Genomic DNA, 15,713 nt, shown 5'->3' with positions numbered 1-15,713 from the left:
TACAAGTATCTAATAATTAATAATTAATAATAACTAATAATTATTCAAATAACATTTAAAATAACATTTCACATTTGTCCCATTTTATAGGCTAAAACATGCACAATGAACACACCCCATCCTAACTGGACAGTACACCTCCCACCTAGCCGATCTAGCTACTAGTCTAGGGAGGCTACCAATGTCCCTTGTTCCTCAATGGGGAGGAGAACAACCATCCTCCTGACATCCCGGTGGAGGACGACCCCGGGCAGCTTGCCAGAGCCTTTCTTTTCTCTTTTTCGGTCCTCACGTTAGCTTGGGCCCTGGTGAGCGCTCCTGAGAAGGCCTTCCGTTTGAGCTTGTTCACACTTTCTCGAGCATCAGCTGCCACTTCTGCCGCTGATTTCACGGGCCACTCCTCAAAAGGCTTCTCCAGGAATCCAGGTCCATTCTGCCACAGAGAATTTTCGCTCAGTTCTTCAGGAACTGCTCCTCTTGTGATGATGTCGGCCACATTGCACTCACCGGGGATCCACGACCACTCGGTTGGAGACCCTGTCTTCCCAGGGTCCCACGTTTCCTTGGCTGAGTTCCCGCCTCCTGCCTCTTGGAAGGCTCTTCTTACAAGGATGTTTCCTTTTTGTTTGGCCGGGGACACCAGGCCAATTGGATTGTATAGGCCAGCCACTTGGCTCAGCAGCTCTCTCCTTGACAAGCCGTTGGGTGTACTCTCCCGGACTTCTTCTACCTTGAGGTTGAGGCCTGTCCTCATCTTTCCTTTTCTCTTGGAGAAGTATACTGATGTCATCACGTAGAGCTGGTCGGAATCCACGAGATACCCAATGCCAAGGGCCTTATTATCCTCGTCTTTCAGCTGATTCGGTAGCATCAGGGTTTTGGATGTCGCTCCAGGCCTCTCCCCTCCACAGGTTCTGGCGCCGTCCTTTCTCCTCCCACCTTGGCCAGACCGGACCCACGGCTTTAGAAAGAATCCTCCAGCGCTCAAGATCTCCTCCACTCCACTTGTGATGGTGTCGAGCATCTTCAGATCATCATGGGAAGTCAAGATGTCGTCGACGTAGCTGTCTTTCTCCAAGACACGACGCTCTTCCTCCCTTTCAATGAACTGAGGTAGCCCTGCTGTCTCCCTCATTGCCAGTTGAGCAATGCAACCAGCAGGACGGTCTCCAATGTTCACCCTCGTGATGGCGTACTCCCCGATGTCCTCTTCAGGATCGTCTTCCAACACTTCTTTGTTGGTTGCCATTGAGCTCTGGACTCTGGAGTTGCTTTCCTGCCTCAGTCCACTCTCCCTGGTCTCTTCGCAGCACCCGATACACTTGACGATTTCCTCATACTTGGCCGCTGCTGTTCTCATTGACCGGGCGAAGTGTGTCTTGGACTCGTAGGTCACCGTCTCCACATCTTCAAACAGATTGGGATGCGTCCCACTCACAATCTTTCCAAGTGGGCCTTCCCACAGGACCAGGTCTCCTACTACCTTCACGGGACAGGGAACCAGCCGCCCCTCTCTTTGGCTGATGAGGAGCTCAATACTCCTTGGCCGGACCAACTCCTGGGTCTTGACCTCGGGGAAGAACCTTTTCAGTTGCTGTGGCTCGATGGCATGGTGCACCTTGGCTATTTCATCTAAGCCGTAGCAGACCAACTGGTGGGCTCTTTCACCTTCCGGGGTCCTGAACCTCACCTTCAGGAGGTACCTTCTGGTGTTGGCTGTCACAGTCATCCCTCCGACGCCCTGCACCACTAGCGTGATTTTCTCGCTCTTCAGGCCAAGCCTACTTGCAGCCGCGTGGGTAATGTAATTTGTATCTGATGCTAGGTCCATCAGAGCACCAATTTGTTGCCCGTCGTTAGCAGTGACCTCCAGGAGCATCATTATTACCGGACACTCCTTTATTCCATTTTCTTCCAGGAGCTTCCCGGCTTTTGCTTTAGTGCAGCTCGTAACTGCTGTCTTATTTGTGAAGGCTTTCCTGACTTTTTGCGCAATCTCTGGAGCGAGTTGGGACAAGACCTCTTCCTGTTCAACGGTTAACCTCCTTGCACGTTCAACGCCGCTACTTGGAGTTTCTCTCTTTTCCCCACCATCCCTCTTACTGTCTCTACTGGGGCAGAGAAGGTAATGGTGGTCTGACGACTCTCCTTCTTTGCAGCCTCTCTTGGTGCAGAGGAATTTAAGGTTACACTCTCCGTCAGCGCCATGTGATGAAAGGCACAGCCGGCAGGCTCTAGACTTCTTCACCGCGGCCTTTCTTGCTGCCAAGTCGAGGCCTCTGAACTTCTTACAGGTGAACAGCCTACTTCTGTGTTTATCTTCGCACAGAACACAATTGTCATCAGCGCTGCCTCTCTCAGTGGCTCTAGTGAAAGCAAACTTCTTCCCAGTATTCTTCTCTGGGATCTCCGTGATCTCCATCTGCTCCAACTGTTCGAGGATGCTTTCCTGCTTTTGTAGGAAGTCCAGGAAGGTGTCAAAGTATCTCTCCGGCTGGAAACCATTTCGGGGGTCTATTTTGAAAGTAAGCCACTCCTTTTTCAAAGTGAGTGGCAGTTTGTTCTCAATGGCTCCAGTCACCAGAGGGTTTTTGATGGCTACTTCATTGTCAAGATCTTTAAGGTCTGCTAGAGCTTTCTCTGTGATTCGGATCAGATCAATCACCTTCCTGAATTGGTGCTCTTTGACTGGAGAAATCTTCTGCAGCTCTGCTACGATCAGGTTGGTGATTGCATTCTTGTTTCCGAAACGACTCTCTAGCACCCTGAAGACATCTTCGGCAGTATTGTGGCTCGCGAGCCTGAGATCCTTCACTATGGTCTCCTCTATACTTTCCAGAAGTTGAAACTTCTTAACTTCCGGAGACCCGGAGGGATCGCCTTGTTCCTGTAGGCTTTCCCAATCCCTCCTCCAGCGGTAGTATTCCCGAATGCTACCTCTAAACGTCGGGAGACTTGTAGGCTTCAGCCTCACTTTTGGAATGCCTCTCGTAGCTGCATTTCCACCCCGTGCGCCTGCTTGAGTCTCCTCCAACGCTTTTTGCTGGGCTTTAACAAGCTCTGCCCGTGCTTCAGTCTCCGCCTGTTGAGCCAGGATAAGCTGGGCGCGTCTGGCGCGTTCTTCCTCTTCAGCCCTCTGGCGGTCTCCTTCAGCTGTTGTGCGGCGGGCGCGGTCTTCTTCCTCAGTTGCCTTTCGAGCTTTTCCTATCTCGGCGTCTCTATCTCGCCTGAGCTTGTTCTTTGAGGACATTAAATGATGCAGCTGTCTCTCCACGTCTTCTATAGCAGCGACAGGGGCCCAGTCTCTCCAGACAGAGAGCTCTTTCTCTGCTCCTGTAGTGAGCTCCTCTAAATGGTGCACTTGTCTCTCATGGCAGTCATGGTCTAGCTGGCCCAATGGGACCTCTTCTGTCTCTTCTTTAGCTCGTTCAGCCTCCCTGATCGCGAACAACACTCTTCTTTCACCGTATCTTGACCACAGATGGAGTTTTACGAGATCGCCAACCTTCGACAATTTAGTCATGCAGTCTTTGCTCACCTTCTCGATGTCTCTCGTCTGTTGTTCAGATAGTTTGGTGGGGTCCTCTTCCGCTTCTGCAAGCAGACCCTCTTCATAGCTACTATTGGCTTCCAGGAGCTTCTCAGCTTCATTAGAGAAAGCCTGCCACTGGACCTTTAATTTGCTCTCGACCATGGAGGGTGTAACAAGGAGCATGAAGGCAGATTTTTGGTTAAAGTTGGATTTAGCTGAATTTCTCTCCTTTTTCAGTTGAGCTACGGACTGGTCCTCTTCAGCCATTTTCCTTCTCTTTTCACAGGCTATCAATGTTTAAATATTTATTCAAACTCTGCTGTTATTTTCTTTAACAGATTAAAGTCCCTTCAAACTGCTCACTTAGTGTTTTTATTTTCGTTTTATTCAACTGTGACGTTTTACAGTCAAAACTGACATGTATTTACTGCCAGAATAAATGGGACTCTTATTTTGAAACTCCGGATCTTCTGTGTATTTTTACTTCCTGGTTACTTCAAGAATAAATGGGACTCTTATTTTGAAACTCCGGATCTTCTGTGTATATTTACTTCCTGGTTTACTGCGACGCACTAGGGCTCCTCCTTGCACAGTTAGGATATATCACTCCGCCAGTTAGCCACTTTAGCAGACACAGTCAGTCCCACTTTAATCTCTCTGGCTAGCAAGGCAAGTCTATATACACATCCAGCTTGAATTAGTTCGCTGGTCAGTGCTGTTGCTTACCCGACCGCTTTCCTGGTCTTGCCGTCCTCTCGCGCTGTCTCGCGCTGCCGACACTGTCACATGTCCAGTAGGCTCTGCACAGACACGCTTCACAGACAGCACACCTGGCTAGCAGCTCCGGTTAATTGCAGCCACTTTTCCGAGTTCCCTCGACGCTTGTATGCGTCCCACGGAGAACTCCTCTCTGAATGTGGCTGTCAATTTACTTCTCCACCACCTCGGGAATCTTTTCAAAGATATTTCTTTGACGCCCGGGCCGTAGGTTTTACAATTGTTCTGTCTACTGACGCCGACAGAAAGGCTGGACTGAAGGACACGGATACCATTCAATTCGTTTTTCTCTTATTTTAGTGAAAATTGAACAGATTGTAAAACCTGCGAATGCAGACAACAAAACATACATAAATGCACCGCTCTGACACATTCAAAGACTAAAACAAAGCATATAAATGTTACACAAAACACGCATCAAACACACTAACCGTGGCATCCCTCAAGTCCTGGCATCACACAATGAACCCCTACACATGGTCTCCCACTATTTAAGCACCTAATCACAGCCCCCAATATCCCTACGCATAACGGATCTATATAATCAAACAATTCCCACGCAGTTATGAGGCATAACTCAAAATAATGTTACAAGTATCTAATAATTAATAATTAATAATAACTAATAATTATTCAAATAACATTTAAAATAACATTTCACATTTGTCCCATTTTATAGGCTAAAACATGCACAATGAACACACCCCATCCTAACTGGACAGTACAAACACCAAGACCTCCTCAGTCTACAGGCCACTTCAGGTATTTATCATTGTCACTGTATTAGAAATTCTATTTTATGAACATATTAGTATTTCGTAAAAATTGTGTTTTGGTAACAATGGACAATCATTTTAAATGTACTGTCTTGCTTCTATTTCATTACAGCTTTGATTCCCAAAGACCTGGTGTAGTTGTAGCCTCTGAACATTTTGGTGCCGAAGCCATCGAGTTTCAGCTTCTGCGCAACGCTGATGTCCATCCCCCCATAGATGGTCTTCCTGTGCAAGCCCCACCTGGACTGGACATGGCCAGACAGAAATATCTCTTTGAGAAGATCAGAGAATTCTGTGCAGATGAGGCACAAAACATCACATGCCCTCCACCAGAGTCCCATTAGATACACATTATTATTTTTTACTTTTCTATTATGCTAGGCTGTTCATTGATTTCAGCTCAGCTTTCAACACCATCATCCCCTCCCAGCTGGTCACCAAACTCAGAGACCGTGGTTTCAGCACCTCCCTCTGCAACTGGATCCTAGACTTCCTGACCAACAGACCCCAGCTCGTCAAGTTGGACAACCACTCCACCTCCACCCTGACCCTGAACACCGGCGTGCCTCAAGGCTCCCCTCCTCTACTCCCTCTTCACCGACAACTGCATGCCGATGCATGGCTCTAACTCCATCATCAAGTTTACAGATGACACCATGGTTGTAGGCCTGATGCGTAACAACGACGAGACGACCTACAGGGAGGAGGTTGAACATCTGGTGGCGTCGTGCGCTGACAACAACCTGGCCCTCAACACCAAAGAGATCATTGTGGACTTCAGAAAAACTGGGCACTTTGAGTTGCATTTCATGTACGAAAGGCACTATATAAATAAAGCTTTACTTACTTACACTTTTGGTTAGATTTTAAACTGCATTTAAAATGAAGTTGAATTTAATGTAATCTACCGTAATTATCATATTGCTCAATTGTATCTTGTCTTATTGTTTCTTGTTCCCTGGGTGAGGATAGCTGTTAGCGGCACCTGGACCAGTACCAGGACCTGAACCAGGCTGTACCAGGACCTGCACCAGGATCTGTGCCCCGCTCTGGACCATGAATTGTCCGGCAGTTCCGACGACGAGGAAATAACTTTATTGACTTGTGGACAGTGTGTACACTGATAAGCAAACTGGAGGTAGTCGCTCTATGAGTAGAGGGCTGCAAGGGAATTTTCCTGGATGCACAGTGTACAGGTTTTTCGCCCTTGCCTGCTTGCGTGTTCTGTCATCATGTGGTTTTGATGTCCATCTTAGTTGTTGATCTTCTTTGCTCTCTGTGAAGTGCATTGGGTCACATTTTGTGAGAAATGCGCTATACAAAGAAAACTTTATTTTATTTGATTTAAAATATATAAATATTGCCATGTAGTTTTTTCTTGCTGCTGCAATGTCGACTGGAACTGAAGCCATAACAATGTTACTCTCTTGTACTTGTATAATGGGATGTAATAAACTTTTGGCACACATGGCAATACAAAAATCATGAATCTTGAATTATTATTATTATTATTATTATCATTATTCAGCAATTTAAACATGCAAGTTTGTTTCCTGAGGGTTAGCTGACAACCCCACTGACAGATGACAGGTAGATAATGACAGGTAGTGTAATGGGGGAGTGGTTGTCTTGAGGGAGTGGTTGTCTTGAGGGAGTGGTTGGGGTGGAGTTAACCAGCTATTGTTCCCACCCATTACCTCTGTGAAAAAACTCTCTCAAGACTTTGACCATGGTTTTCTCAAAACTGTGATTTGGAGGGGATCAGCATTAAAATATCCATAACTTCTTCAACTTGTTTCAGATTTCAACATAGGACACATCATGTTAAAGCTTACAAAAAGAAAAAAAAGAAAAAAGATGTTGCCCTAGTTGAGGACTTTTTAACCATGCCCTGTCACATATTAGCAGCTAGCTAGCTCTCCCATTCAAACCCAGTGTCCAGGCCATCATGACTAGCATCTTAGAATTTAGCTAGCTCTCCCATTCAATATCATTCATGTCTCTCTATCTGCCTCTCTCTCTCTCTCTGTCTGTCTGCCTTTTTCTCTTTTTCTCTCTCCCTCCCCTCTCTCCCTTCCTCCACCTTCCCCACCCACCCTCTCCCCCTCTTTCTCTCTCTCACTATGTCTGCAGAAGAAGGGCAGATGGCATCGATACATGAATTAGTCAACTGAATGTCTTAATAAGTGATGACAGGGTGTGTGTGTGTGTGTGTGTGTCTCCTCTGTGTGTGTGTGTGTCTCTCTGTGTGTGTGTGTGTGTGTGTGTGTCTGTGTGTGTGTGTGTGTGTGTGTGTGTGTGTGTGTGTGTGCCAGTGGGGGTAACTAGGGGCAGTGACAACATTAAAGGGTGAAGATAAACACTGTGACGCGTCTCCACACTCAAGGTCAGATAGGACTCAGCAGAAGGAAAGGATACTGCTGTGTGTGTGTGTGATTCTGTCTGCCTGTCTACCTGTCTACCTGTCTGTCTGCCTGCCTGCCTGCCTGCTTGCCTGCCTGCCTGTCTGCCTGTCTGTTTGTCTGTCTGCCTCTCTGTCTGTCTGCCTGCCTGCCTGTCTGCCTGTCTGCCTGTCTGTTTGTCTGTCTGCCTCTCTGTCTGTCTGTCTGCCTGCCTGCCTGCCTGTCTGCCTGCCTGTCTGTGTGTGTGTGTGTGTGTGTGTGTGTGTGTGTGTGTGTGTGTGTGCGTGTGTGTGTGTGTGTGTGTGTGTGTGTGAGTGTGTGTGTGTGTGTGTGTGTGTGTGTGTGTGCGCGTGTGTGTGTGTGTGTGTGTGTGTGTGTGAGTGCAGACACAGAAAGGATATAAAAAGTCACATTCCAAGTCTGGATTTGCAGGAGGTGGCAAATAGCAAGGTGGGGAGAGTCCTGCAAGACATGTGTTTTACCTAGCCTGTGGTTTCACATGAACACAGGACATGTGAAAGAAAACAAATTATTTGCAACCTGGCCACATAGTGAACACTGCTTAATTAAACTTCACTCAGACAACCGAGATATGATTTACCCCAAAGCATGTAGGGTAATGTAGTACAGGACTGCTACAGATTCCATAGCCTACAATGTTTCTCAAAGTGTGGGGCGCTCCCCCACAAGGGGGCGCAATGGCATTCCTTGGGGACACGAGAGACAGGAGATCAACAAGTGACACTCAGCTTCTGACCTTTTCCAACTGTAGCCTAGCTGTTCATAATGAAGGCATCTCTAACAGGGACACTGACAGGGAAAAGAAAAAACGATAGAAAATCAAAATGTTTCGGAGTAGGGATGCACCGAAAGTTCGGCCACCGAATGTCCGCGGGCGAAAATAGCAAAAAAGCACTGTGGCGAACGTTATCGCCTGTTTATGTATTGTAGCTAGCTAGCTAGCTAGCGAACCAGAGTTCGTGGCTACTGTTATTTTTCATGTGTTCACCGCACTTTCATGCGGTAACTCATTTGCATATTAGCTTGTCACAAAGGATGATGGGACCATTTTATGTCAGTTTTGTGGGTCAAACCATAAATGGGAGGTTCATGTCTGAGTATGGGGTAGCTCAGGTTCTATGGAATAATTGTGCCTAAACAGTGCCATTGACTGGACGACTGTGTCGGAGTTCTACGGTCAATAATAGCTCGCATTAATATACTGGATGTGAGGGGTCCATATTCCATGCACGCTACAGCACATTCGGAGTTCGGCCATTCGGTGTGAAAAGATTGAATGTTTTTACCGAATGCGAGACGTTAATTTTGAAGACGCAATCAAACAGCGCAAGCAACCCATGCTGTTCTGTGAATTAGACGATCGTTGAGTGAAGACTGCCTGCTGCCAAGTCATATAATAGCAGCAAACATGTTGGCAGTTTGGCATCTGTTCTCTGAAAGACAACAAGAGGCACATTCTGACATTAAAGACTTCAGTTTTTCGCAACTTCTAAATAAAAGCGCAAGCTTAGCGTTGTTGAAAATCGCTAGTCAACTAACACAGCTTGTTTTGAGAGCCTGCTAACAATGTAAAGTAGTGTTATAGACTTATAGTTAAATAGGTAGCAGTGGGGATTACTCATCGAATCCAATGCATTGCAATATTTTGGTTTGACTAGCGAGTGTGTGATGTGATAGTTTATAAGTATCATTTTACATGTTACACGAATAAGCAGAATTGTAGTAATCCATTTTTTTAAAAAGTACAAAAGAGATATATAATGACAAATGTCAGTCAAAAGATGTTTATTTTTTCACAATGCTTGCTTTTATCTTTTACAAGTTTGAGAACCACTGGCCTCTGGTTACCGAGGACGATGACAGCACTTGTTGATTGTGATGTCATATGCATGTATGTATATATTTAAAAACAGCAGCTATTAACCAAACAGTGTTATAAACAGCAGCACCCACAAACCCACAAACAGTGTTGTATCAGACAGAGAACCATATCAGACAGAGAACCATATGACAGAAGATGGACATTCAACCATATTTATCCAACGTTTTTTTGAGATCTTTCATAGGAACTGGAGCTCAAAACCAGGCACAAGGACAAAGTGGCTTTCTGAAAAGTCCTATAATCCGTGCTGCTTGTGAGTACATTTCTTGAAGGTCCACTATATATATATATATATATATATATATATATATATATATATATATATATATATATATATATATATATATATATATATAGAGAGAGAGAGAGTGGCGGCTGGTGCTAAACATTTTTGGTGGGGCATTTTTTATGAATGCTGATACAGAATATCAGCCGCATTTTGTGAATAAACAATGTTTATTTTTAAAAAACAACAACTAGGAAGTGAAGGTGGGGGCGGCGCCCCAGCGCCCTCTATCGGCCAGCCGCCACATATATACTGTATGTCTTGCCACATAAAGCTCCTCAGCATTTACTGATTAATTCAGTTTATATTAATTAATTGTATTTGTATTTCACACTCTAGCCTTCCAGCCTGCCTCCAGCCGAGGACAAAATGATGACTCCTTCATGGATTGGACTTCGGGACCACAGTTACATACTGTCTCTACAGTCTCTGCTGCTGGTGAGTACATTTCTTAACACTAGAGCAGTCGTGCCTTTTTTACCTACTATAAGATCCGCCTCGGGGGTCAAATGACCATAGTCTTTACAATGGAAAGCTGCTATTGACACACAATGACCACTAGTTGGCCGTCTTTTAAATTAGCCTGCCTCCTACACAGAAACACTGCAAAATAGCTTGATACTAGCTTATCCTGATGTGATTTTTGAAAATGTAAAGATACTGGGTGGTAGAACGCACATATCTAGGAAAGGTCATGAACGGAGGGTCGTGAAATTTGATGGAGTGCAAAGATATAAAACATTTTTTACTCACGGCGTCAAATGACCCCACCCATGGCCCATATATATCGTTTATTTAAAGTAATTGTATTTGTATTTCACACTCTAGCCTCCCAGCCTGCCTCCAGCCGAGGACAACATGATGACATGGATTGGACTGCGGGACCACAGTTACATACTGTCTCTACAGTCTCTGCTGCTGGCCACCACAGTCGCAAAAGGACCAGGAAGTCCTGTTACGGCAACACCAGCCAAGACATCAACCCCAAGAGGAGAAGGATGTGGATGGGGTGTCCGATGGATATTGGGTGACCAACTGATATCCCAGAATAAGGCCCTGGGTGATGAGCTCCAGGATGGCCAAAGACCAAACATTTGTATTTGTTATTTTCTATGATATTATCTTCACCTACATTTTTGAATAAACCTTTTACTAATTAATTAAGTCTCTCCTGATTTGAATACTTTGACTTCAATCTTGACGGTTCAACATGATCATAACATGTTAAATGTCACTTGGCTAAGAAGAATCTGAATGTGTCTTTAAAAGTCATGAAGGCTAAGAGTTCCCCATCCCCATTATCTGCAGACAGCATCACGAGAGCCTTCAGAACTGTCAAGTTACATTCGTGAAAGCATGTAACATGTAACTACATCTACTACATAATGCTATCCTGAAAGTACACACAGACTGAAAGCATTGGATCGGTGTGTGTGTGTGTGTGTGTGTGTGTGTGTGTGTGTGTGTGTCTGTGTGTGTGTGTGTGTGTGTGTGTGTCAAGTAAACAAACAGAGCCTAGATTTGAGTGGATGACTTCACTCCTCTGTTGCAGCAAACTCTGCAGGGAAAATGGAGGAGAGGAGAGGGGGAGAGGAGAGGAGAGGAGAGGAGAGGGGAAGAGGAGAGGAGAGGGGGAGAGGAGAGAAGAGGAGAGGAGAGGGGAAGAGGAGAGGAGAGGAGAGGAGAGGAGAGGGGAGGGGAAGAGGAGAGGAGAGGAGAGGAGAGGAGAGGAGAGGAGAGGAGAGGAGAGGAGAGGAGAGGAGAGGAGAGGAGAGGAGAGAAGGAGAGGAGATGGGGAGAGGAGAAGAGAGGAGTGGAGAGGAGGGAAAAGGAGAGGGAGGAGGAGGGGAGGAGAGGAGAGGAGAGAAGAGGAGAGGTGAGAAGGAGAAGACTGGGCAAGAGGAGAGGAGAGGAGTGGAGAGGAGGGAAGAGGAGAGGAGAGGAGAGGAAACTCTCCCCCTCCCTCTCCCTCCCTCTCTCCCTCCCTCCCTCTCTCTCTCTGTGGGCAGTATAGCCTGTAAGCGCCATGTGTTCTCAGTGCTGCTGTGTGTGTGCGTGTGTGTGTGTGTGTGTGTGTGTGTGTGAATGTGAACCTGCAGGTGTGTGTCTGTGTCTGTGTATTAGTGTGACTGTAGTAGACAGCAGCTAGTAAGAGCCAGCATGGTGAGAGAAGGGGGGGGGGGGTGGAAAAAGGGGTAGAGAGAGAGAGGAAGGGCAGAGAGAGGGGTGGGGAAATTGTGAGAGTGAGAGATAACGAATAGAGAGAGAGAGAGAGAGAGAGAGAGAGAGAGAGAGAGAGAGAGAGAGAGAGAGAGAGAGAGAGAGAGAGAGAGAGAGAGAGAGAGAGAGAGAGAGAGAGAGAGAGAGAGGGGCCGAGGTGGACACACTTCCACAGCTTTGTTTGGACAATAAAGTTGTATTCCATGCTATTTGTTTGGACAATAAAGTTGTATTCCATGCTATTTGTTTGGACAATAAAGATGTATTCCATGCTATTTGTTTGGACAATAAAGTTGTATTCCATGCTAGTCTATTCTTTCACTATGCTAGTGATAGCGGTTAGCCAAACCCAGTGTGTGTGTTAGTGTCAGGGTATGTATTCCTCCATGTGGAGCAGCAGTGTTGACCTGTCAGAGCTAGTGTCTGAAGAGTCTGGTGACCAATCACAGTCAGTGGTGAGGTCCTTCTGGAACGTAGCACTGTTTGATTGACCTCTGACCCGGTGGGGCTGCTGAGGTGAATGCTAATCAGATAAGGCTAATGCAGGAGGGGAACAAGGAGGCTAATGTCTACATACTGTATGTGTCCTGATGATGATCTCTGCCTGCTTCTATCTGTCAACATAGCAGGTGTGTGTCTGTGTCTGTGTGTGTGCTTTATATTTGGAAGCCTTGGAAGTGTCCACAGACTAGTGGTCAGGGGTTTGCAGACAGCAGACAGCCTAAAGTGAAGGCCCTGGCAAAATTCTGCTCAATATCTGCAATAATTGGCAGCCGGCATATATGGAGGAGAAGGTGTTACCTGTACCCTTAGACTCAGACTGAAACACATTGAGCAACCGAGTATCCTATGCTGATGCAACTACTAATGTTTGTGTTCAAGAATGTTATTGTAAAATGTGAACGCAAATAAAGATACTAAAATGTGTGTGTGTGTGTGTGTGTGTGTGTGTGTATGTGTCTGTGTCTGTGTGCTAGTGTGACTGTATTAGACAGCAGCTAGCAAGAGCCAGCATGGTGAGAGGAGAGAGGGGGGGGGGGGGGTAGGGAAAGGGGGTGGAAAGAGAGAAGGGCAGAGAGAGAGATAACAAAGAGAGGGTTAGGGAGAGAGAGAGAGAGAAAGGAGGGAGACAGAGAGAGAGAGAGAGAGAGAGGGAGATAGAGAGAGAGAGAGAGGGGTGGGTGTCTAGGTGATTGTAGCAGCTATCATCTCATCAGAGTACAGTACTGTACAGGAGTCTCCCCCCTACTTTGTGGTTATGTCATACCTCTGGGTCTACCTTTAAACAGCCACGTCTGAGTATCAGCTGTCAGGCTCCCATGGCCTTAAACAACCCCAAGTTTGAAGGTCTCAGCATGAAATAATCTATCAGTGTTCTGACACGTCACTCTTAGTCGTTGGCTGTGCCCTGAAATGTTCCATTGAGGACCCCTTGTCAAAGTTACCACTACCATAGCCACTAATCATTGCTAGCTAGCTAGCCAGCTACAATAGCAAGCAACAAGAATCAAGTGTGTGAGGCGTGGCCGCTATCTGTCAATCAAAGAAACAAGACGTAGTCATGACACAGTCAGTGGTGAGGTCCTTCTGGAACGTAGCATTGACCTCTGACCCCGTGGTGCTGCTGAGGTGAATGCTAATCAGAGAGGGCTAATGCAGGAGGGTAACAAGGAGGCTAATGTCTACATACTGTATGTGTCCTGATGATGATCTCTGCCTGCTTCTATCTGTCAACATAGCAGGAGTGTGTCTGTGTCTGTGTCTGTGTGCTAGTGTGTATGTGTATTAGACAGTAGCTAGTAAGAGCCAGCATAGTGTGAGGAGGGGGGGGGGGAGTAGGGAAAGGGGGTGGAAAGAGAGAGGAAGGGCAGAGAGAGAGATAACAATGAGAGAGGGTGAGGGAGAGAGAGAGAGAGAGAGAGAGAGAGAGAGAGAGAGAGAGAGAGAGGTGGATAGCCAAAGGATGACCTCTGTGTGTGTGTGTGTGTGTGTGTGTGTGTGTGTGTTAGTGTGACTGTAGTAACCAGCATGGTGAGAGGAGGGGGGGGGGGGAGTAGGGGAAGGGGGTGGAGAGAGAGAGAGAGAGAGAGAGAGAGAGAGAGAGAGAGAGAGGGAGGGCAGAGAGAGAAAGGAGGAGGAGAGAGAGAGAGGGGGGGAAGTGGAGGGAGAGAAAGAACAATGGGGGGGAGAGAAAGAGAAAGGAGGGAGAGAGAGAGAGAGGGAGGGGGGGAAATGGAGAGAGAGATAATGCATAGAGAGAGAGGGAGGGGGGGAAATGGAGAGAGAGATAAGGCATAGAGAGAGAGGGAGGGGGGGAAATGGAGAGAGAGAGATAATGCATAGAGAGAGAGGGAGATAGAGAGATAGAGAGAGAGAGGGGTGGGTGTCTAGGTGATTGTAGCAGCTATCATCTCATCAGAGTACAGTACTGTACAGGAGTCTCCCCCCTACTTTGTGGTGATGTCATACCTCTGAGTCTACCTTTAAACAGCGCCACGTCTGAGTAGAAGCTGTCATGACCCAATGGCCGTAAACAACCCCAAGTTTCAAGGGACTCAGTGTTCTGACACATCAAGCATTCTCATTGGCTGTGCCCGGCAATGTCCCCTTGAGGACACCTGTTAAAGTTCCCATGTATTGGTTCAACAGGACCAGACTCTGTATAAAGAAGGTGGCTCAGCCCAGTAGGCTACGTTAGTTCTGAAGAGACGTGGTTTCAGAATGAGGGGTTGTGTAGGTCTGCTGGTGTTACTGTTCTCTCTGTCTGGGTCAAGGGCTCAGGGAGAGGGTGGAGGGGTCAGAGAGAATGACGTCCCTCAACTGGGTCACGGGGAAGATGGAGAGAGCAGTCTGACCACTACGTCTGACCTCTGGGCTGTGGTCGAGGACCTGAGGGACATGGTCCACAAACTGGGAATCATGGTGGTGGAACAGAGAGTGGAGCTGACGTATATGGGGACCAGACTGAGCATCAGCGATAGCCAGGTGGACGACCTAAAGAGAGAGAGTGCAGGTCGGTGTTGCAGTGTGTCTGTCTGTGTGTAGGTCGATCTGTGTGTGTGTGTGTGTGTGTGTGTGTGTGTGTGTGTGTGTGTGTGTGTGTGTGTGTGTAGGGATACATTAATCACTGACATCCTTCATGTATGATTGTCATTCTGTTTCAGCTCAAGCAGAAGAACTGTCAGTGATGGGGACCAGAGTGACAGAACTGCAGAGACAGAATGCAGGTATGTTCTTACACTATTGCAATGTGTGTGTTTGTGTGTGTGTGTGTGTGTTTGTTTGTACAAGTGCATGAATTACTTCAATGCTCAGCGTAGGAATGTAATTCTGTTTCCTTTAATTCCAGTTCAAGCAGCGGAACTGTCAGTGATGGAGGCCAGAGTGACAGCCAGCAAGGGTCAGGTGACTGAACTGAAGAGAGAGAATGCAGGTAAGTTTTAACAATGTTTGTATGTGAGTATGGGGGGGGGGGCACTCACATGCTTAGTGTATGATTGTAATTCTGTTTCCTTACATTCCAGCCCAAGCAGCAGAACTGTCAGCCATGGGGGTCAGAGTGACAGCCAGCGAGGGTCAGGTGACTGAACTGGGAGGAGACGTGGAGGAGATGAAGACAGAGAATGCAGGCATGTATAAGTAGATAGGAATATGTGTTGTAAAATATTGTTTTAACATGTACTTTAAGTTAAAACTATAGTACAGTCAGTATTGCTATTTATAACTCCACTGTGTGTGTGTGTGTGTGTGTGTGTGTGTGTGAGTGTGTGTGTGTGTGTGTGTGTGTATGCCTCTTGACCAATGAGAAAGTAATTGT

Source organism: Nansenia antarctica (assembly GCF_963989245.1).
Source record: "Nansenia antarctica genome assembly, chromosome: 3".
Classification (NCBI taxonomy): Eukaryota; Metazoa; Chordata; class Actinopteri; order Argentiniformes; family Microstomatidae; genus Nansenia; species Nansenia antarctica.
This window is presented reverse-complemented; position numbering follows the sequence as displayed.